The 24734-nt window shown below is 34.0% G+C and overlaps 1 long non-coding RNA gene across 1 annotated transcript in view; it reads right to left on the bottom strand.

The window, feature by feature from the left end:
• Positions 1-2637: 2637 nt before the first annotated feature.
• Positions 2638-24734, bottom strand: part of LOC128559899 (uncharacterized) — a 67059-nt gene continuing 44962 nt past the window's right edge. Inside the window, exons 5-6 of the long non-coding RNA XR_008372747.1 lie at positions 8524-8673; positions 2638-3538 (exon numbers count right to left, since the gene is read on the bottom strand). This is a non-coding gene — a long non-coding RNA (uncharacterized LOC128559899). The remainder of the gene's footprint in view (positions 3539-8523; positions 8674-24734) is intronic.

Raw genomic sequence — 24734 nt, 5'->3', positions numbered from 1 at the left:
AGTTTAGGAGAAAAGCTGACCTAAACATAAAACTTAACCAGGCAACGCCGACGCAGACGCCGACGCCGACAACCGCTCAAGTGATGACAATAACTCATCATTTTTTTTCAAAAAATCAGATGAGCTAAAAATGATGCAGGAAAAACGTTTAACATCTTGGGAATCTACGAAAAAAATAACAGACACCTAACTCTAAATATCTATTAAGAAAACATTTATATTTATGGGGCAGTGCCTCCTGACTGAACAGTTTCACATTACTTTTCGTTCAACTCTAGTTGAGTCTAAACCTTGCATAGGTTTTCTTGTGAAGGAGCAATCCAGACGGTTGGTGGTTCTACCAACATAATGTCTACGCCTGAAAACCTGTTTGAAGGGGCACTTGGGGTCTTCCTCTACAAGTAACACTGGAAACTGAAATGTGTTAGTTGCACTTGAAAACTAACAAAACAAACAACCATTATGGGCAATTTTGTGGTTGTATCAACACATGAAATAAAATACAAACAAAGCATCTATTTTGTCCCAAAATTTAAATCCACAAAATATCCTTCTGTCTGCTTACTCTTTCTATTTTAACTTCTTCAACTCTGAATGAAAATTCATAGGAAATTCAAAAGCCTGTCTGAATAAGAAAGCAATGCAATGCAAAATTCAATTTTCAATCAACCTTGTCTAAAATGCACTTTCCTTTTTCATTTTACATTTTCACTGAAAAGACGCAACCTTTTTCCAGTATTAATTTTAATTCATTTTTATTTCTACATTATTCTTTGCTTTCAGAACAAATCTGAAATCATGTTATTTCTTGAGAAAATAATAAGAACTTTCCTTAGCTACATATCAAGACAAAAATAATGATGTTTTTTTTTTTTTTAAACTAAGGATCTAATTACTAAGATCAGAGTACAAAACACTGTTTTTTTGTAGTTCATTGAACAAATATGGAGAAAAGTCTTACAGATATATATTTAGATCGTCTTACATAAAAATCTGTTGCCGTATATGATATACCTAAATCAGACACTTTAAATATCTGAATAAGATGCATTAATTTTGCTTTATGTATAAATCAAATGGTGTAATTTATGTCTAAATTATGTTCTTTATGAGGAAACTGAAGACGTTTCTATTAAATTTACACAATGATATCTAGAGGGATTCGATCTTAAGTAAAAATACCAGAATCAAAATTCAATAAAAACATGAAAATTAAGTTACCCAGACCCTATGTGTATAGAAATACTGAAATCTGAAATGGAAATTTCTAAATTAAAGAGGTTGTTTCCACTATTTTCAAATGTCAAACATTTCAAGGTCTTCAGCCTCCACATTTTCAATGCCTATTTTTCTAGAAACTACATCTTGAAATCTTAGTCCTAATAACATTATTCAAGTATTTCCACAACACTGTAGCTTATATCTAGATCAGAAATTTTACTCTTTGTAAGCTATTCATGATAAAATGCTGTCTATTTTTGTCCACTACTGATGCATAGTGACGAAGTCTTATCATTTCCTTTCAAATGATCTTCATTTTTATCTGTAATATATTTTTTTTGGCTAAAAAATCTATTTACCCCCCCCCCCCCCCCCCCAAAAAAAATCAAGCAAGTTGCCCTCCTTCACCTTCTCCCCCTTCCCAACCTATTTAGGTGTTGTTTCCATTTTTTTAGGGCTTTAACCATTTTCAACAAATTTTCGCAGACTAGCATAAAATTCAAAGATGTTTTGAGGTCTGCACAAACCCTGGAGCCCTGTATACAAACTAATGAATTACAACACGATGTATCCTTTTATACACGGTCAAATTTTATATATTTCAAATGATATGCATTCATTACCACTCTGCAAGTGTGATAACCAATAAGAAAATTAAATGGTTTGTGTAATTTTCTGCCAAATTCTACCAATTTTTTTTTTTTTTACTCTGACCAGCAATCAAATTACCATATTTTTACTTCAGTAGAAAGAAAAACAGTACAAACCAGGCAGATCTTGTTTTCTTGCAAGTGAAAGGTTATATCCAAAAGTGTCAGGTTTAGCAAGATCATGGAAATCTGGCACCAATATCATCCCAGTAGATGATACATGTATCTGTGTCACTATGGACATATAGTAACAATTTGTTGCGATTATGGCATTTAAAATCTGGCTGTTATGAATTCTTTTTTAAATATTTGCGGGGGGTTTTTTTTTGCCCTTAAGTTGATCTAGACCTGCTTTTAAATCACTAGTAAGTAAAACCAGAAATCAACTTGGAGGGAAAAGAGACTATTCAATTTGAATGCTTTTTAAAATAGTTATGACCTTAAATAGACAATATGCTGACATATGCAGAATGATTTATCTACTAGCCTTAATAACCTCAGATAAGGTGACATACTTGGCTTTATATCAAAATTTAAAAATACCTAGACAATAGGTCAATGGGTTAGTGTAAACACTGCACTGATGACAATTTGGGTCTTATTTCATCATCTTTTACTATAAGCTATTTTTCCAAATTTTCTACCTCCCCAACAGATTTTGGGAATGACAGTTCCCATATAACTTGAATTTAAGCAGTATATTGTTAAGATTTATTGGTTTAAACAGTATTTATTGTCATAATTGCAATTGTTACAAATATATAAACAAAGAGGATTGAGTAGGATTTAGAAACTCTCTCCCTGTGATTTATTAAGAAATCGTGGCAAAAATAACCAGAAAACAATCGAATTTCATTGGAAGATGTGAATGAAATATGTGCAGGTTACTTTGTCCTCTTTATTGCTCAACACTAAAAGCAGAAACAGAACTAGGAAAGGCAAAAATTCCACTTCTATAAGACTCAAGTTCACTATTTACTTGAAAGTCAAAAATAGTACATGTACTGATTTATGGACGTTATTAAAAGTAGAATTATGTTTTACACGAAACTTCTCATTTTGCACAATTATAAATTGTCATGTTTCCTGAAACAGTGGCATGTATTGTTTTCTCAAAACAGTAAAATATCAAAAAATAGTGAAAAGACAAGATATAAATTGGTATTTAGAAATGAATTAGTTTTTTAATACACAATCTATATTTTCACTCTCAGTTGAAGACAACTGATATTCCTTTCCTGAAATATATTTATATTTTACAAATAAGCATGAAAATCTTTACTGAATTTGTCTGAAATCTTGGGCAAAAATGTTTATGATATTATTACCTACTGTCAGCTATAAAATCAGATAAGGAAAAAAAGAACAAGAAGATTAAACCTGTTGCCATTTAAAAGCATAAGCTTTACTTTCAGCCTGCTAAATTTCCATCATTTAACTTAGACAATACCATTAATTATTCGAGAGTCTGTTCACTGAAAATTTACTGACTGAATAGCGAACAATGCTGACCATGATCAGCCTGCACTGGTCACAAAGGCAGAATCACTTGCTGCCAGCAGGTTTGAAGGTTGCAATAAAAAAAATCTCACCTAAAACTTGGTGTTAATATTGATGCCAACATGTTTCATTTCTTTCCCTTTGTTCTCGCGCAGTTTCAATCCTCTCTGAAAGAACAGAAAAGGTGGTTTAACTATACATTCCTGCTGGCAGTAGAAAGTCTGTGCTTACAACAAAGGGGGATAAGTACTAGTGGTAAAATTTAAGAACTACACCAATTATTATAACTGGAGTTGCTTCCCTTATACCAGTGCACGTTATCTAGAAAGAGGGATATAACATTCAAATACAAAAAGTATACACTAATTACAAAAACACATATTATCCTGTAATACTACTTTAACACATACATCATGCTACATGTAACATTATCAAAAAGAACTGTGGGGAGTTTGAGGGTATTCCCTAATAGGGCCTCCTTGATCCAGTGGTCAAGGTCACTGACATTTCATCAACTGCCACTCAAAAACACCTATTGTCCTAATACATCCTGCTTTGAGTGGTCTATTACCTGTGAAAAAAACCCATCTGAGGTCCAACACTGCTAGTGTTGTCCTGTAAGGAATACATCCCACTGGCTTTTTGGATGTTGCTGGTTCCATATTACCCATGTTTGAAAAAAAAATGCAGGGGGTCACCATTTTCTCTTTTGACATAGTTGCCTTAAGCCGTTTTAAACAGAACTCAAAGCCTTAATGAACAATGACAACTGTGAATAATTCTGTATCAAATACACCTTCAATAAGACACACTCTGCATTTTATGGCACTTTGCCGTCTTTAAAGCATGGACTCGCTGAAAACAACCGACATATTACTAATTCTTTGTATGCGATTTTAGTATTTTCTGATTAAACGTTCTTATGGAGTTGGCATAAAATTATGTCTGAAAAATGCCGATCAAGAATATCTATCAACGAAACTTTTTTTCTTATATCAGTGACTCATGTTTTGGACAAAACAATTACCGTATTTCCCAAATTAACGCCCCGGCTTACATTTTCCAAAGAGGGCGTTATTTGAGGTAAAAAAAAAATTTTTACAACTATGAAACATCGTTCAAAAGAATCAAAGTGTTTCTTGTGTGTGTTTAAATCCCTAAAACGTAATTATTTGGCATCTATTAATGAGTTGGTTTTATCATTTAAATACTACCCGTTATTCCATTGTTGGCTATTGACCGCTCGGACAACACATTACGTCTGACCCAAACAGCTGGTATCCGATAATTTTTCCTTAGTACATGCGGGTACTAATACGCAATACACAATGTCATGTTTTGACACTGCTTTTGCCTGCTTTTAAATAAAAGTTTTCAAAACAACTGCCGAAGAAAAGGATATCGTAACACACATTGCTGCAAGTTTTTAGAGCGTTGTGCGCGAGTGTGTAAAAACAATCAACAAATACATGTATTTACGTTAATTTCTGTAAGTACCGTACTTATACAAAGTTTGGCTTTACGGTACATGACTGTTTAAACAGTGGTTAATTTTTAATACATTGGGACTTTAGTACTGTAAATAACTATTATGTGGACTTATAATAAATGAGGTAGGTTTTGTTTTCCCGTTCTAGTTGACTTTTTTTTCCACTCCAAATGGGTGGGGCGTTAATTAAGGGGGCCTTAATTCGGGAAATACGGTACTTATCAAACAAACAATGCCATCTAAAGAAATTAATTCTGTCCAAGGGAAAGCGGCTTGTTTGGCAAAAATTCAGAAAAGAAAGAACTCTCCTTTATTACAACAAAATTCAAGGAAACAGTAATAATCAATGTTCGTCTCATAATACTGTCAAAAATGCATTACATACCATAACAAAAACTTGTCATTGCAGAACAGTATTTTCTTATATAAGAATCATAAGTTCATCATATAGCTGCCATGTGGTGTGGGATAATCATCAAATTACAAGTTATAATTATTGTAGATATTTTTAGGTTTCATCAAATGACTATCCCCCAACTTGTTGGGAATGCTGCTAAGTAGTACAGTTCTTGAAACATGATACGACAATGAGCTATCCAACTTATTTTTAACCTGAGCATGCGATATGTTTTGTGGTTTTAAAACATGAATTAATTTACATTTTTTAAGTAACTGTTCTTTTTTTTAAGATCTGGCTTAATGACAAATTTATTGCCAGCAAACAACCACAATTTCAAAACCAGCAAATTTCAGAAATGGCAAGAACACACACAATTCTCAGCAACAACGTATACAATTCAGATTCTACATGATAACTATGACAATACATGTCCTTAACCTTTAGCTTGCTAAATTTCTAAAGACGGTCTATCATTTGATTTTGGGAGACACTTATAATCAAAGGGGTGTTCACTGAAAATTTACTGACTATTTAACCTATTTTATCTTTGACCATTTAGTGTAACCTTGACCTTGGACTTCATGACCTAGGTCATGTGCTCAGCATGTCGATCTGACATGGGAAACAATTGATGCTAGATTAATAAAAACACTTTCAAAAAATTTCTCAAAAGGGAATCAACATGAATTTGAACCATTTGATTTTTTACCTTTTTAAGTAACTTTGACTTTTGTCCTGATGACCCAGGTTGTGCACTCTGCATGTCATCTTGCTAAACTTATGCTAGTTTTATGATTAAGGTAGCGACCCGTAATGACAATCTGCAAATTACGTACTTCTCATATGATATTTCATTATTCTTCGTTTTTTACGCAAGTCATGTACATGGTGAGCTATATTCATGCCCAGAGAATGTGCAATAATTGCTATATATAATCACACGGAAACTGAATGTCATTTATGGATCCTTTAAGACAATACAACTATATTTGTTGTCCACCTCTAACTCTTGGTGAGTTGTTATCTGTAGAGAACACATATATACTAGTAAGGGCCAGTAGCAAAAGTCATGTTTACTCCTGAAAGGACATCAAAGTCCTTGTTGAATACTGTTGAAAAAACTAAGTAAAGAACCAACAATACAAAAAGATACAATTTAAAGTAGAGATATACACACAGATCCTGCAGTGAATATAAAAACAAGTCATACCTAAGGTTATTTATGTGCAATATAGGGTATATTCTGACAAGCTCCCATTCGAAATATCATATCTGATAAGCCAATAAGCAATAGCTTTTTTAAGACACATGCAAGTTCAAATATATCCACTACTGTACCAGACAATGTTAAATAATGCTTATTTATCCCAGTATAAAGGACAGTACCGAAAAGGACAGTACCAAGTGTCACACAGGAACAGTGTACTACTAGCTTAGCAGGATTGAATTTTACTTAACATCTTTCATTGTACAGTTAACTAGTAAAATGTGTACAGAAGTTGTTGCACCAGTATGGAATAAATTGTATCCAGTACTATACACTTAATAAATTATGTGGTTATTAGCACATCTTAAAACTATATTGGCAGGAGGGCATAGCGCTATTAGCGCCTAATGTAGGTTTAGGTGTGCCAGTTGCCACAAGGTATGTCACTGAACAGGTTGTTAATTATATACCAAGAAGTAACTCTAGTTTTTGTGGCATGCTAATAACTAGTTGTTGTGCAATGCCACGTGGCATAGGCAGCAACTAGTTATTGTGCCATGGCACCCAGCATGCAAACAACTGGTTATTGTGCCATTGCATGCAACATGCCAGTGACTAAAGTTATTATGCCATTGCACAAGGCATGCCAGTGACTAGTTACTGTGCCATGGCATGTAGCATTGCTGTGACTATAGTTACTGTGCCATGGTACCCAGCATGTCAGTTGACTAGATACTGTGCCATGGCACACATCATGCCAGTGACTAGTTATTATGCCATGGCACGCAGCAGGCAAGTGACTAGTTACTGTGCCATGATACGCAACATGCCAGTCACAAGTTATTATGCCATGGCATGCAGCATGCCAGTCACAAGTTACTATGCCATGGCATGCATCATGCCAGTCACAAGTTACTGTACAAGCCTTTATTTACTGACATAGGTTACAGCTTTCTTACAGCATTGTTACTACTTTTACAGTAAGATATAGGGGTATAATGCCTAAAGTAGTGCAAATGAGGACAAAAGTAGGAATAGTATAAACTGTCCAACATTCAAAAGTAACAGTTGCCAGTTTGGCACTGCTCTTAAGCAGACTCATTCCCTCAACTATTTCTAAACCAACACTGAAGAACTCTTAACATTGAAGGACTATTTTCAGACCAACATTGAAGGACTATTTTCAGACCAGTATTGAAGGACTATACTCAAACCAACACTGAAGGACTATTTTCAAACAAATTTGAAAGACTACTTTCAAACCAACATTGAAGGACTATATATTTGCAAACCAACTCTGAAGGACAATTTTTAAACCATTTTCGAACCAACTTTCAAGGACTATTTTTAAAGCAACTTTCAAGAACTATTTTAGAACCACATTTCAAGGGCTATTTTCAAACTAAAAGCCCTAAGACATTAGAATGATGCTGACCTCATAAGCATAAGAAGTATATGTAATTCATAATATTACTAGTTTACAGCACAGTCTGGATAAAAGCATCAGGATGCTACAGTTTGAAGCTACAGGTATGTAGATCTGATCACAATATACATCCCCACAAAAAACTAGGGAAAATCCTCTTTGTTAAGTACATTAGCAACAAAAAGTAACAATGAAGTTTTTCCAGAACTTATTTCCTACAAGTATCTTTCAACTTCACATAAATCAAAGTCGAGTATGACTGACTTTAAACATACAATCTTCTATCAAATCTTTACAGAGCACATTCACCAAAGGGTCATTTGTGAAAGTTCTGTGATTAACCCAGCATGTCAATCAGGTTTCCACAGCATCTGATTTGTTTAGGGTTTAGAGCCATTTTTCAACCATATTTCAGTCCAGTTCAGTAACAGAAGTGTTAGTGACCACTTGTTCTCTTAAGAGTATTCTATGAACAGTGACCTAGATTTGCAGTCCTACTAGGTAAGCAGTAATGTTTGAAATCTTTTGTAGAGCATTTGAATGGTACTAGAGTCTCATAATATATTATTGCTGACCTTAAGGATGGAAAGCCCACAACTAATAATTTAGATATTTCAAGTTTTATCTTACCTTATTTAATTCCGTATATATACAAGTCCCTCTTTCTGCATAAATCCTTCTATTAGAAGTGCTAAACAACATGTTGACAGTATATTAAGTCTTGAATATAGATCTCCACTGATGTATTCTTTGCTCTGCTAACACATCTATCTACACATCCTAAAAATAGAAAAATAAATCTGCATAAATTTTTAGGTATGGTTTGTAATCTTTCATACTTTTTTTCAGATTATAGTCACACTAAGTCTTGTGTAAAGGGAATGAAAAAAGTGATCTTGGTCAACAACAGCTCTCTCACAACAGTTTGTAAATGTTAAAAGAAAATGGTGACAAATCAAGCTGGTTATAAAGTTTTAGTATTCATAATTTCGAAAAAAGTCTCATAATTCAAACATCTGATTGGCTGCTTGTGAGCTCAAATCTGAAAGTGACCCATGGCAACACTTGATTCTGAGACTGGTTTCAAAACCTGTCTATATAAATCCTGGTGGTTTGACTGTTTGCTGTCAAATTTAAAATTAACATTTTGTTAAAAATAAGTCAAACATCAGGTCATTATTTCTCATAATCATGGGATTTTTTTTTTTACTTGCATAAAAAACATTTTCAACTCACAAACTGGAGCTGAAATTCTTAAAATTTCTACCAGGGTCAAAATTAATTATCATATAATTTTATATTTGGGTAAAAGGTCACACTAATACATTTAAGGTCACATGGCAACTTAACTTTCAGTCTGTAATCCATTCATGCATAAATTCAGCCACAGGCAGGCACCTTGGTATAGAACCAGAGACTTTCTGCAAGCCCCATGGATGTCTTATTCATATGAGGAATTCTATAATTGAGCCGTGCCATGGGAAAACCAACATAGTGGCTTTGCGACCAGCATGGATCCAGACCAGCCTGCGCATCGCGCAGTTGGGCAGGATCCTGCGTCGCTAACAGTGCTCCATTCAATAGCTTAAAGCGACAGCATGGCCTGAACGACTGCGCGGATACGCAGCTGTCTGGATCCATGCTGTCGCAACCACTATGTTGGTTTTCTCATGACGCGGCTCATATAACCAAGCGAGCATTTGAACAAACATCAGTGAAGGGCAAGAGATTCAAATTCAGCGATATTAACCGCTCAGCCACAGTCTCAGGCCCCTTATAGTATCAAACTAAGTTTATTTGATTTGAAAATTTCCTATGTTACAATACTTTTCTCCTAATTTTTCCCACAAGAATACAAACATGGTCTCATATAGTGATTTCTAGTCGATAATTAAGTCTCCAAACCTCACCTATTTTCATTCAGTAACATCTGGTTCATGTTTTAGCATTAACTCCTTCATAGTCTGGTTTATGTGTAACATTAAATACAATATGCATGGGCAAAATACTAATTCTAGCTACCTTATTCTACCTGAAGAAATATCTGCCACCAAAATTTATCCAAGGATCATTATTTATGTCAAAATGCTGTAACAATGTACAAAAAAAAAACATACGATTTTATCAAGTCTTTTGGTGGGTTATTTATAGCCTACAGCCATTTACATGTTTTCATATACTCTCAGGTATTTATATATATGCGAGGTCAGACGAGGTAAAAATACACAGACAGACTAACCTGACCTACATTGCGTGCCAACAGTTTATACATACTGATCTATCTATCTGACTGAACATACAAAGAGGTTTAATATGTAAGCGAAGAAAACATAAAAAGCAGAAATGTTAGCTGGCTTTTTTTGTTGGTTTTGAGAAAGTGTGTTTTGTTTATTCAGCGCTTTTTTTTCTTCTTCTATAACACGCAACTTTATACTCATTTTCCTTTCTAAAAAAATCTTTCAAATAGTGCAGTTTCCCTCCCAACACTGACTTAACTTCATGATTTCGTATTTCATTCTGTCCAAATATCGAATTATCCCCCAACCCCCAAATCACAGAATATTAAACAATGGGGAAAGGGAATACATATAGGCTATACACCACAGAATATAAAAGTAACTGTGAGCATAAAAATAATAAATCATAAAGTACATGGTAACTTTATAATATTGCCTGCTGTAACATGAAGTTATTTCACTATTTTACTGCCTTGGTGGCTACAAAATGTTACCCAAGTGCTTGTCCCAATTTCAAACTGTACAAATAACCTTCTTTTGGCAGAAAACATTTGCATTTTTTCTTTCCTATTATGACTTACATACCAGATGTTTGAAAACTTGACACCAGAAGCAAGTTCATCAATCATGCAATCCTCTTTTCCTAAATATATACCACCAGACAAATCTTCTAGGTTTGTTTAGATCCCTATATCAAATTCCATTGCAATTTTGTCTAGTTTTTTCAATGCATAATCCTGTACAAGGATCAATCAAATATGCCATTTTTCACCTTATGTCTAGACAGCTGGTTTAATCTGACAAAATAAACACACCAGGACTTTAAACAGCTTCACTGCTTCTAATGTGTCTGGCAAAGATTTTCTGTAAAGTACGTTATTTTCCTCGTCCTCAGTAATTGGGTTCTGGTGCTGTACTAGCTGTCAAAAGAGAATATTTTGGCCGTTGCAAGTCGAACCATTGCCCAAGATCCATCTCAACATCTTCATGAAATTTTGTACAGTTGGCTGGCACCCCTGATGTCAAGCCAAGCACATGTCCAAGTTTATATTCCATCAGCAACAGAAAAAACAATCAAGCAAAATAACTCAGCAAGTCTACATACCTACAGATGATAAAAATATGTTTAAATCTCAGATTATTTTTTGGATTTTTATATATTGCAATTTTTTTGTCAAAAATTATAAAAAAAAGTACTTGAGAAGTTGAGAAGCAAGGTAAGCCTGTTTAAGGTGGCCTACTAAGTTTGATAAGACATGTCCACAACTAAAGCATATGTATACATTCCTCAAATCGGCACAAGTTCTGTTGTTTCGGCAGGTGATCAGGTCAACACTATTTACAATGGGGATTTTACAGTCACAGATCTGTTGCATGAAATTTTGAAGTTGAATAGCTGTTTCAAAATTCAGAGCCATGGTTTCCTTAAATATGTATTTTGATACATTGTTTTGTTATACACAAGATACTTAGTTTGAAATGAAGGTTCAAAAACTTACTTTGATCATACTCAAAACAAAAAACTTATTACTTCTAGCAATCATGACATAGCACGTGATTTGGAAAGTAAATTATTAAAGACCGGCACCACAGAATATCTGTATTAAATTGTGTTTCCACGGTAGTAATTATGCATGAGTTGCATCCAAAACTGAGAAATACAAGGAACAAGTTACAAACTAGTGTGTGACATGGCTAAGACTATATGTTTAATGTCTTAATATTTTATTGAATTAATATAGCAGTATGCATAGTACTTACAGATTTAATTTACATCATACTTTGTTTCTTCTATGCTGTGTATCTACGTTTTTAAAATCACACTGCAAAAAGATTGACGAGGTAATTTTGCAGACATATCAATTCAGGAAGGGCTTTAACTGTCCACCAGTCCTGTCATCTTGTATTACTGCTGAATTATACCAGAATGTGGGTGGAAAAAGTAGAATGTGGTAGGTCTTTAAATACTTATAAAGACTTCCATTATTGGCAAAAGAAAGAGGAGAGACCACCATTGATACTTTATTTCAATATTATTATATAAACCCAGTTCAATATATTCTTTCCTACCCACATGGTTTTTGTCACATCTCTATATGGAATGAAGGCAATTACCTGAAGTCTATGGGAAGGATAATATTGCAAAATATAATGTGTCAGCCTGGTAGTGTCAAGTTGCATTTTAAGGTTATTTCTAAGATGATGGTGTTTTTTTTTTGTTTTTGTAAACCTTCACAATTATAGGTCATATGGCAGCTTTCCAGTTTTTGAAGGTGATTTTAGGAACACCCCCAACAACATTATTTAAGGTACAGGCAGACACCTGGGTTGAACCAGCTAGTTGGATATCTTCTGCAAATGAAAGAATTCTGAAAGGTTTCAAACCCACAGCAATAAGAGACAAGTGATCTGAAATCAACAACCTTCACGGAAGCTCCCCCCTTATACCCTACAAGTTAAGAACTGTTTTAAAGTCACATGTTCCAGTACATCATTTACTGCAAGGTGCAGAGATGTCAGGGTGGAACAGTCAGTCTGACAACGATTACCAACATTCTTGATCAAAAGACTCGATTTTCTCCTGGCTTAAGACATTATGTGGCAATGTCTTCGTCTCAACCTTAAAACTAACATACTAATCTTTTTAAAGGTTTTGGACCTTATACATAATAATTATGGTAAGGTGCAGCTTTTATATTTTGAAGCCAATCTTGAATGGTGAAGAGTATTTTTCATTGTTTCTAAACAAAGATTTTTCACTAATGATCCCCTGATTCATTTAGTGAATGCAAAACATCGTAATTAGCAGATAATCTCGCTGTTACATTTAGTAAGACATTAAAGAAGTCAGATTTAAAGAATAAATAAATCGTTTTTCTGTAGGAAGTATGCCTTTTTTTATCTGGAAGTATGCCTTTTTTTATCTAGAGTTTTACCAGTGTCAGCTTTAGCCGCCATTTTGGTATAGCGCATAATAATACATAGAGGATGTCATCCAGAATCCCGTAGGAGGAATCTTTACGAAAATGGCTGATTTGTGAAGTGGCCGGTTTTAATTGTGAAGTAGCCGAATAACGCCCTTCATTACAGTAAAAAAAAGTCCAAATGAGCTTCTGTTTCAATCGTCTTATCTAGATTTAAACTGACACTATCACACTTTTTTTCCAAATCATATGTACCGTTACAATTTTTCAAACCACCCAATTCAAGTGCTAATTTTCACAGGTATGCCTTTATACATCTTAAAAACAATAAAGTAATCCTATTTAATTTTGTTTAATATCTATGTTCATGTGATATTATTATTATTATTCGTATTATTATTATTATTATCATATGTTGTTTATTATGTACGATGATGTACCATGTACAAGCCTGTAATAAAATTCTGTTCTTTCTGATCCTATTTTATATTGTTAACCTATTATTAATAAGTTTGTACCGATTTTATATTGTTAACCTATTATTAATAAGTTTGTACCGTAGGTCATTGTCAAGGCACCTACATTTGTGAGATTTTTAAGAGATATTGTACAAGCAATTAAAGCACAACCTCTCTAATATTAGAGAAATAACATCCTTTAAATGTAAATTAACTTAGTTTCTTAGCGAAGCCAAGTATTGCAGGAACCACACATAAAAGCTAACAACTGGTTTATACAATAATCAACTGACATTTTGAAAAACAGTAAATTCCAACATCTGATGTCATAAAAATGCCGATAAAACATGAAAAACTATAAAAACGACAATGAAGAATAAACTGCTGACTCAGCACATTTTTCTGTTGGGTATAATAAACATAGTTTATGTCAAGAATATAAACATAAAATGTAGTGGCTTTTAGCAGCACTGTAATGTAATTTGGCAGAAACACGCACCCTTTAGAACCAAAATGTGCCAACAGTAGGCTTGTTTAGTGTACCAAGCCAGGGAAATTATGCAATTGTCTGATCATGCGACAGGGATAAATATTATCCTTCCAAAGGAAAAAATCCTTTTCTAAAATAGCATGTTTGTTAGTGACATCATCAGTACTATTATGACATCATATACAATATATTGATAATGCCTGGTAAATACTCAAATCTATTTTGTCATTTTCCAGTACCTTTTCAACAGTGTGAAGGACCCCTCTAGACAGCATCAAATCTTGTCCTACACTGGCCCTTCATAGATTCAGACTTCATATGCTAGCATATTGGGCACTTAATAAATAAGACTTTAAACTTCAGACTCAAAACATATAAGGAACTTGGCCCTTCATAGATTCATATTCAATGCTGTAGTCATTGACCAATGGCAATTTGATAAATATTCAGGCTTTCAAAACTTGGAAGATTTCAAACTCCATTTATCTGGCTAATGGCCACTTATACTCAAATTTTACAAAGTTCCCAGTTCTGAAGTCTGATGTTTCAAATTTGGACTTCTAATTTTACAACCTTTTTGTCATTTGCTACTGAATAATTATAAGCTGACCAATGCTGCTAAATATTTCAGTCTCTGGTTTGTTTTGGGTTTAGTGCTGTTTTTAGACAGTATTTAAATGTAATGACAGACAGTTAACCTAACCAGTGTTCCTGGATTCTGTGCCAGTACAAACCCGTTCTCCACAAGTAACTGCCAACTTCTCCACATGAATCAGAGGTGGAAGTGTCAATCTCTAGACTGAACTTTGATTAAAGCAAAAAGCGAAAATCTCATAAAAAAACCCACAAAAACAGACCGACTGTTACATTTTGATGGTATTTCAAATTGTAGCATTATCATCAGATAACAAAAGTGTGCTTCACAATCAAGTTCACCATAGGGAAACATACCAGACAGAAGCTTTTTGCATAAAACAATAATGCTACTGTGAATCACCATTAACAAATCGTTGAAGTGTTTGCAAGTTGGAGATAATTCAAGATTTTAATGCATTTTTTTTTTTTTCGAGACCATTCAATCTCCTAAGACACAATAAAGTAGCTATTAATTGGTGTAAAGAAAACAGACATATACAAAATATTCACATTCACAGGATCTTTATAAAATTGTCTTGAGAAATAACCTTCATGTTGTACATGGAAGATTAGTTTGACGCCAGTTTTGGTGGGTTCAACCCCCTTTTCAAGCAGTATTTCAGTTATATAAGGCCGTCAATTAGACTAACCAATATTCCTTTTTTTAATCAGCTTTCAGCTTGTTCGTCAGCAAATAACCCACAACTCCCCCCCAGCCCCAAAACCGCATAAAACATATCAGTTTTAGGGGCAGAAAACCTCTTACCAAAAACTCCGGTTAGACCTATTATTTTACTGCATTTTCTTTATTTTCTTCTGATGATTGTCATTTCTGTAAATTTGTGAAATGATTTGCTGGAAAAATTTCAACAGCTTCAGCCCACAGAATTTCATTGCGTTCACTATTAAGGTGTTCCAGTAGTAAAATTTCCTGGAGTTCATAATTCAAACTGAGTTTATGCTGTTTCCTACTATGAAGAAAAGAACCCATAAACTCTCTGAAAATGCAATCCACCAAGATCATACACGTAAATGCTATTTCTTGATAATACAACATGAAAGGTGCCTCAAGATTATTGCAGGTTTCATTTTAATACAATCATTTCATTTTTTAAATCTATAATTAGTTCCCTGGAAATAACTTTATATTTTTTACTCCATTCTATTTTCCCACTGAACAGTAATATATTACCATCTATTTACCATTTTCCTATATGAAACAATATCTGTGCGATTAATTTAACATGCCATCTAGCATTAACTTTAGTGGGAGAGAAAATCCCTCTAAACCAAAAGACCTTTCTGGCATTAGACCTGTTCAGTTTTCTGGTAATTTTGTGTTGATTAATGGAGGTTTGGTCTGATTCCCCAAAATGCGGGGTTCCAGTTTACAAGGCTTCAGGCCCACAGAATTTGTTCAGTTTTGCGGGGTTTCAGGTATTCAGGGGTTCCAGTTTAGAAGAATTTCACTGTAGTTATATCAAAACTGGTTTCATGCTGTTTTTCATAAACAATAGCAGTTAGCTGACAGAGAATTGTCTACCCATATTAACATCTTCTCTTCAAGTAAATAGCAACTTCCACACAAGAATCAAGTACAGAGGAGAAATGACAGCACATGTTATAGTCTTTATCAAAATTTATGGTCACCGAGAACATCAGTCTCATCCAGTGTCTTAGTCCTGTACTGTCCGAACAAGCTAGACATACAGTGAACCAGTTACTGCACACATGATTTTGGAAGCATTAAGTACTGCTTTGATTTTAAACAGACTTCTCATGAATTGTGACTTCTGGTGGCTACAGAAGACTATCTTAAGTTCTGATATTTTGGTATCTGTAAGTATGTAAAATCATGCACAGTTTCTTGTTGCCAATACTTAACTCCAAGAACGTGATTTCCTAATATTACATAATGTTTAAACTCTTGGATGCTGCCAACATTCAAATAACAAAAGAAAAGTGACAAAGACAGTGAAAATTAAAATTTCCTCCCTAAAAATATATATTTACCCTTAAATGGTAAAAATATAGTCCACAATATATAAAAGTTGACGACCAGAATGAAACTGAATGCCGTTTCTCTAGAGTTCCATCAATGTACAGAACAAATTCCTTTTTAATATCATGAAACAAAATAGAAGTAAAATTATTCACAATATTTCTTCTTAAAAGGTATTGGTTATGAATTGCTGCTCAGTCCAAAATCTGCATAAGAAAGTTTTACTTACCTGTTGATGCACAGTTTAGAAATATCTCATTAATTTCATCCTCAAGCCCATAAAGGAAATTCCTTTTATTTTTAAAGACTTAATCCGAATGTATCAATATTATACATCCATTTACATAAAGTACGAGTTTCGTTCAATATTTTCTACAATGCTAACATCTGTCGCATTCACTGCTGCTTATAGAAAAACGTAACCGATAAAGAAGATATATTTTCAATCATGAGACTGACTGAAGGTATTTCTATTTCAAAATTATTATTTCTATATTTCGTGAATTTCTTTAGCGACACAATCCGATTCAACTTGATGCTTGTTCTATCCAAGAATCCACATCATCCCCATGCTTTGTGATAAAATATTCCTGACGCGGAATTGATTTCGTCTAGACACGACTGGTATTCTCACAAAATATTACAGAGGTGAAAACTATTCTAGAAATTCCGATATTTTGCCAATTTCTGGCAATATTCTTATGTCTGTACATAATTACTTCGAGGTATGTGATAAAATGAATACTGTTGCTGTTGTTTAAGAAAATAGAATAGTCTCCAGCGGGACAAAAGATTATAAAGTAACATTTCCATAATCTACAGCAGCATTTCCATTGCTCTGCAGGTATTATCACGGTTCCATCACAATACTATGGAAGCTCTGAAAAACCACAACAATTATAACAAAACAAAACAAAAATTTATCAACGCTATGTATGCGAGGACAGTTCTCTTATAAATTCCAAAGAACATTCAAGTAGCAATATCATGTCCTCATACACATTCAACTTAACTGTTGTTTACCATTAACACTTCCGAGTTAGTGCCCAAAACTTCAGTCAGAAGATAGTAAACGAATAATTCCAAACATGCCGAGACAACCGCAATCTATAACGCTCTTCTGCAACAAATTCTTTTTATTTATTAAACCTCCAACACCTTACAATATCGATACTGATATTAAAATGCCAACTATTCCTCAACAGATCATCAGTTCTTATATCTCAGTATAACAAAACTTCCTGACTGTTAAAAAATTCTTACGCCACACGATTACATTCTGTTTCAAAAAACTGCTGAATCAGCATTTTCCTCAGAGTATTCTACCAAGAGACATGAATATTCATGATGAAAATTTCTAGGCAAGAAATAATGGAGTCTCGCCAAAATTTTTTCAATAAAATTATTGTCTTCCCAAAATCTATTGACAAACTTTCAATGGCACCTAGATGTTATACATAATATATCATTATGTCTCCTTTTGTAGCCGTAATTTGGAAACACACAAGTGCTAGAAAGATGCATTCGTTTTAATAAAATATGACCACAAAAATCCAAGATACAAAATTTTTCTTTTTCTCTTACAAAGTTCTTAAAATTAGAAACAGCACAAAAAACCTATTTCTAGGAGGGAAAATATACCATTCAGCAAGATTATTTATAGTTACAAAGTAGCCAATCATTTCACTAGGCCGCCAAAACGCCTAGACAACCAGGTCAATCAATATTTGTTATGTCCATTTAGCAGGACTTCTCTTTAGTGTGAGGTCCTTCAAGACTTGTCTGACTACTCATTATTCTGGCAAGTTTTCCACCATATCTAAGACAAAATAGAAAGCCTGGCAAATCAAGTTAATTTCCCACTCCTATCAACTATTTGTTGAAAACATCCACAGAGTAATTGCGATGCAAATAAACACAACTAAAGCTATTGTACTAACTCAGATACGAAAAAATATCCAAGAGAATTTTTTCACATAACTGTAAGAGTTTCAATGCCCAAATGGCAACAATATAGAGTCCATTATTTATGGAGACACTGCAACAAGGACTCTAAAATTCAGCCAATTTAAAAATGAAAGCTCGGTACAAGTCATAGTTGCAGCACAAAGATCTTTGATCAACTTTAACCCCTAAGGTATTTATTTCTGCTATATAATTTTTTTTTAAAAAGTTGCTTAATTCCAACATTCAGCTCCTTCAAGTATGACATGTTGACAAAAATAATAATCTAATCACAAAGCTTGCAAAACAATTAAAATGTTTACTGAAATGATGAAGCCGAGTACTAATTGAGCCGCGCCATGAGAAAACCAACATAGTGGCTTTGCTACCAGCATGGATCCAGATCAACCTGCGCAGTCAGGTCAGGCTGGTCTGGATCCATGCTGGTCGCAAATCCACTATGTTGGTTTTCTCATGGCATGGCTCAATTATGTATTTATCATTCATAGTACCTCATCATGTGTTCTTACCGCCTGACCACTTAAGCAGACAAGAGCACAAGTTTGCAAATTAAGATGCTGGAGAGCCCTTTTCTATGAGGACTTGATAGACCACAATCTGTTCTTCATCTGGTTCAGAAGGTGAATAAGTTGTTTACATGCAGACAGCACGTAGGTATTCGTAACAAATAACCAAAATAAATGTTACTAGTATTTCTGAAGACAACAATTATGTCGAAAGCTCAGCGAAGAGTTTTTTTGTTTTTCTAATAAGCTGAAAACCAACAATCCATTGACAGTTGTTACACAACTGAAAGTTGGTTTAAAAGTATCAAAAAAATATACAAACAAATAAACCACAATAAATCCAGTTTAAGGAGTGAAGATCATTAAACCTATTACTAAGTTTGAACATTTTGCCAGGTATCATTGTACACTTCGGAATGACGAAAATGTAGTCATACCTGAACAACCTAACGCAAACATGTTAGGTGTAACAAGTACACATCATGTTCAAATGAATGTTTTGGCATGAAATACTATCTGTCTTGACGCATAATTTTTCGGGAGGGAAAAACAGGCTGGTATTTCATACAAAATTCTAAAACAAAAAATATTGAAAAGCTGCTTGGAACAGGTACCAATGATTATTTTCTTTTGCTAAAATATTTTAAGTATTGATCAATTTTGCTGTAATATTTCTGATATGATAATTAACAAGCTAAAAAAATGCTTGAACATCTACGAATTAGCATTTAATGGATGACAATTATTTTTTGAGATGACCCTTAATATTAATAGTGAGTGAATATGTGAGCTGCCCTGTTTACAAAAATTAGAGAAAAAACAACAACAACAAAACAGTATCAATTCTACTATCTAGAGTAGGAATTAAAGCTGTGAAAAGATCTTTTGGCATAGACATAATAACGGACTTGGTTTGACCATGTCTGTTCATGAGAGGTGACACCCCTCACACGTCTGATTATTTTAAGTACGACAACATTTATTTACACCGTATACCTGCTAGATTAAATGAAGTTACATAAGCTTGTTTTCTAATCCTTAGATACAAAATTGAGAAATTAACGCATTTCTTTCTCTGTTTCAACCAAGTTACTTTTGCATCCATCTCACCATTGAAAGAAGCTGATAGCCTTGGGACACCGTGCCAGGGTAAACAAATACATCCGATCTTTCTGCAAAAACTTCCAGAACCATCATCTTTTTTTCACTCCTACTTTTTTACAACCATGGAAGTCATGTCACTGAGGAAATCTGCTTAATTTAGCTAAACTTTATTATCCGTTATTAACTTCACATCAAACTTCATCTTTAGAAGTATTTTACTTGTAACAGTGAAAAAATGTAAAACAGATCTTGGCATTTAACCCGAAAACTGCTTCTTTCTCATACCATGAAACACATTTGTCATGATTTCATTAAGTACATCCTAAAACTGTGACATTTGGTGTTCTTTTCATACAATACTTGGTATTATTATTTCCTAGTATTAAATGATCAAGAAATTATGACTAACCAGGCAGTCCTGTCATGTGTATAACTGGTGACAGACAACAAAGACCTCCGTACACTCTTTAACAAGTTTCTCAAAACAGAACAGAACAATCAAACAGTAACAATAATATGTTATATTAAACAAGTACTAACTTGATATGTACTATCGATAACGGATCATTCTATTGATAACTATTCAATTACCCTTTACTGGGAATACTAGTATTAATCATGCTTACGAAAATATCACAAGCATTTCAACATGATTTTGGTGTTAGAGAAAATTTATGACACAAAAATAATAACTTACACAATATAACTGGATTCTGCAGCAGTGCCAACTACTGACAAATTATGATGAGGAATCAGCTGCTCTACCTCTCCATTTATCAGGCCGGCTGACAAGTAAACATCCACCAGAATATGTCAGGAAGGAAAGCGAAGACCATAAACGAAAAACTATACAAAGTTTGATTCAAAGACGAAAGAGGCACATTGTACTTCTATTCGAACTATGGCTAGTTAACAGGAAACATTCCTGCTAACACGAACCATCTATGTGGTACCCAACCATATTCTTTATGTTTTCTATTTTTGGATGACTTGAAGCCCTTGAAAACTTATGCACTTTTGTCATCCTCTTCATCCTCTTGCAACCAACGTTTTACTATATGTGAAAGTCATACATTCTCCTTCTCTAGTGCTGTCACATTGCTCTCTCCAAAATAAATTAGTACTGGTACGTAATCAAGGACAGCTGGTAATATTGATGAAAACACAATGCAATTTAATTACATCAAAGATCAATACGATGAATCAGATCTAATGTCAAGGTCAAAACAATACACAGAAATTCTAATAGCTACATTGGATGAAGTGACGGGATGAAATTCGTAAAATCTTTAAAACAAATGCTGAAGATATCCAAAGACATTTCATTCCAAATGTCAAATCATCTGATTCCAAGTGGTATAGTCTCAACATTTTTCTTTTTTAATCCATTGCAAGAAGTAAAAAAGAAAACAAAAACCGCAGTAATGTTACGTATTTCTATGAACACTGGTGGCTTTCCTTTAATATTCTCGTCACAAGGAACCTCATCATGAACCATCGATATTCCCAATTCATAATGTCTGCGACATAATGCTGTAATGTCTCGTAGGCCTTCTATTACTAACGTTCAATCAGGCAAGCTTGCACCAGACAATTGTTCATCAACTTCCGTTCAATGGCCCTCGGGCAGGTATTTTAACCATTTACGAATACAGACTTTGGTCGGCTTTCTGCCTAGAGAACTTTCTTATGGCGTCAAAATTCTTGCGAACAACGATTTGAATAAATCTAATTCTGAATAATTTTTTTTCGATCGGAAAATATTTGTGCGAATCCAAAGTTTTCTCCATATTAAGCACTTTCTCAAGAGAATTGTTCAATTTATAGCTCAGACAATTTGATACATCATGGTAATGCATGTGATAGTTGTTGCAAGGACAACAGGGCAACAGAAGGGCATCTGGTTTTATATTTTGCATTTAATGGCATTGAAAACCCGGATGCAAAGCAACGATTATATATGAAACAAAATGTCTACCGCCTGGGCTTTTTCTCCTGTAACCGAGTAAAAAGCCACTGGCGTTAGTTTTGAGGAAATTTTAAGCCCAATTTCAAGAAAATAAAGATCTTTTATGAAAAAGATGTGATGAAATTGGAAAGTTCGTTTGCTTAAAGGTTGACAAAATGGAGATCCTCTGCGGAAATTTGTAAAAAGTTACTACAGAAAATATGTGTTTCTGAAACAGCCCAGACAGCCAAATTGTACAACTTAGATAAGAGAAACATAAATGGTAACTATGAGATGGCCTCAGACAGTAATTTTGCACTTTTCAGCAACCAAATTGGCATCAGCTGTTTAAGCTTATACTTAATGAAAAAGCCATAACATCAGGAAATGCCAAAAAAACCAAGCCAATAACAAACCAATATCTCAGGATCTAAAATATGCCTCAATAAGTTAATTTTTTCTCTTCTATTAATCAATTTTCTTTGCTGGACAGACAGTCTCTTGTTGCTAGAGGTATGCTTAACTTTAAATGCGTAAATGTACTTAAATTTTTTGTCATTTCATCAGCAAGTTTGACTCATCCCTTTTGATCAATCAATTTTTTTTCCACACTCATAATGGGATACTGTTGTCTGTAGAAATACAATAAGCTTTTAATGAAGTATTGCAACTGCTTGTTTTTGCTCCACAATTTTTTTCCCGAATATTTGGCAAATACAAGAGCACTTGCAGACATGGGACTGGATCCTCAAATCGAAATAGCTGGAAAGGAAAATGCCACCCTAATAAAATTTACAAATGCCTTAAAAAGTACAATCATACCATACCATTACAGATCAACATGTTGCGAGAAAATTTTGTTCTTTCTAGAGAACTCAAGTTGTATGCAAAGAGGGGGCCTGAAGTCTGTCCGACAAACTGACCCCAACACACATCCTCCCCCTCCACTATAAGAAATCTTGGCTTATGGCCCCTTTTTAAGGTTTACTGCAAAGATATGATGTTCCCTTACCCAAAAATATCAATGTTAGTAATGTTAGACAGAAAATTATAACTTTACTATTTTCCCGATATTAATGGATACAGCTATTAATGGAAATGATTAATTTTGCACTTTAGAAGTACAACTTAACAAACAACAGATATTATGCTTATTTAAATTCAAGTCCTTACTTGGGCGACATTCAATATATCCTGAAAAACAGATTGATACTGTGAATTGGAAATTTCAGAGAGACAGACAGAAATAATTTCATGTTGCCTGGCAATACTTTATTACTTAAAACTCAACATCACAAAGTAAAAGTAAAGTCCTAAGTAGTACACGTCTGAAAATATAGAAAGAGGGAGGAAAAAATGGAGTGGAGTGGAAATCTAGTCTTCATAAAGCAATTTTTTCTTTGCTAAAACAATGTTTATATTGAGAAAAACAAAAAAATAATACAAGTAAATACATCTAAAATTCTTTCATTACCTTTTGAAGAGTAGAAATCCTCAAAAATATCAAAACTTTAAACAACATCCATTGGTAAGAAAGTCAAATAAATAATAATAAAAACCTATCACAGTAAGTTTATATAATATTCCAACAAAATTCCAGGCAGACAATGCTTCTTGGTTTAAACTGCGGAATAGAATAACGATATTCAAAATCGATGTGATAATATTCCTAAATTCCTGCAGCGTAATATCTGCAAATGCACTGTGCATGCTAGCACTTCCCGTCCAGACATGAAATAATTATATTTTCCCTATCGCTAGCTAGTCACCCAGCAATTGCGCAATAATTCTTGTCTCTCAAGCCTAAAATACTGTACCATCGCCAAACTTTAAATGATCATGGCTTGCTTGAATCACACCAGCAAGACGTATGAGACAGCTTACTGCAATATTCATGACCTGAGATTTTGGGAGAGTCTGAAGGTCAGTTTAGCCACACGATTGGGCGAGACAATCTCGTTTTATACCATTCAGCAGGGTATACACCACAACCTGACTTTTACATAAGGAAATCTTTATCAATCATCATCATCATAATCAATAACTATAACAAAAAATTGTCTTAAAGCATTTTTTGTTGCTTTAAATGTTGGGGGATAGTCCATTGGAAAATGTTAAACATCATGAGATTTTGATGAATGAAACAACTTAAGAAAGTACTGTGTGTCGGCAGAATTTAAAATGTTATTCCGCAGAAATCAAAGGACATTTAAAAGCTATACTCAACTGCATACAGCAAATTTAATTAACTTCAAAGGGACCGAGAAACTGCTGAAGATACAGCAAGGCATCTTCTTTCTGCTGAGACTGCCATATCTGCCTGGAGTTTACTTTTGTAGAAATCTTTGTCAGTAAAAATATCACAGTAATGGAAAATTTCCTTACTGGAGTGCATTTCATTAGCAATGCTCGCAAAATGCACGTAGCATTTTTTTTTTTACGTCTACAAACAACTGCGCATTCTTGAGAGAATCTGCCTGAGCCAAGCAGAAATCCATTCCATATCCAGAAAACTCTTAGTATGTCCCAGCTTGTGAAGAACAACACTGGTGCACTTTTAAACTGGAGAGG

This window comes from Mercenaria mercenaria, chromosome 10 (assembly GCF_021730395.1).
Source record: "Mercenaria mercenaria strain notata chromosome 10, MADL_Memer_1, whole genome shotgun sequence".
In the NCBI taxonomy this organism is placed as follows: Eukaryota; Metazoa; Mollusca; class Bivalvia; order Venerida; family Veneridae; genus Mercenaria; species Mercenaria mercenaria.
The sequence above is the reverse complement of the archived record's forward strand: the minus strand, read 5'-3'. Positions and strand labels throughout refer to the sequence as shown.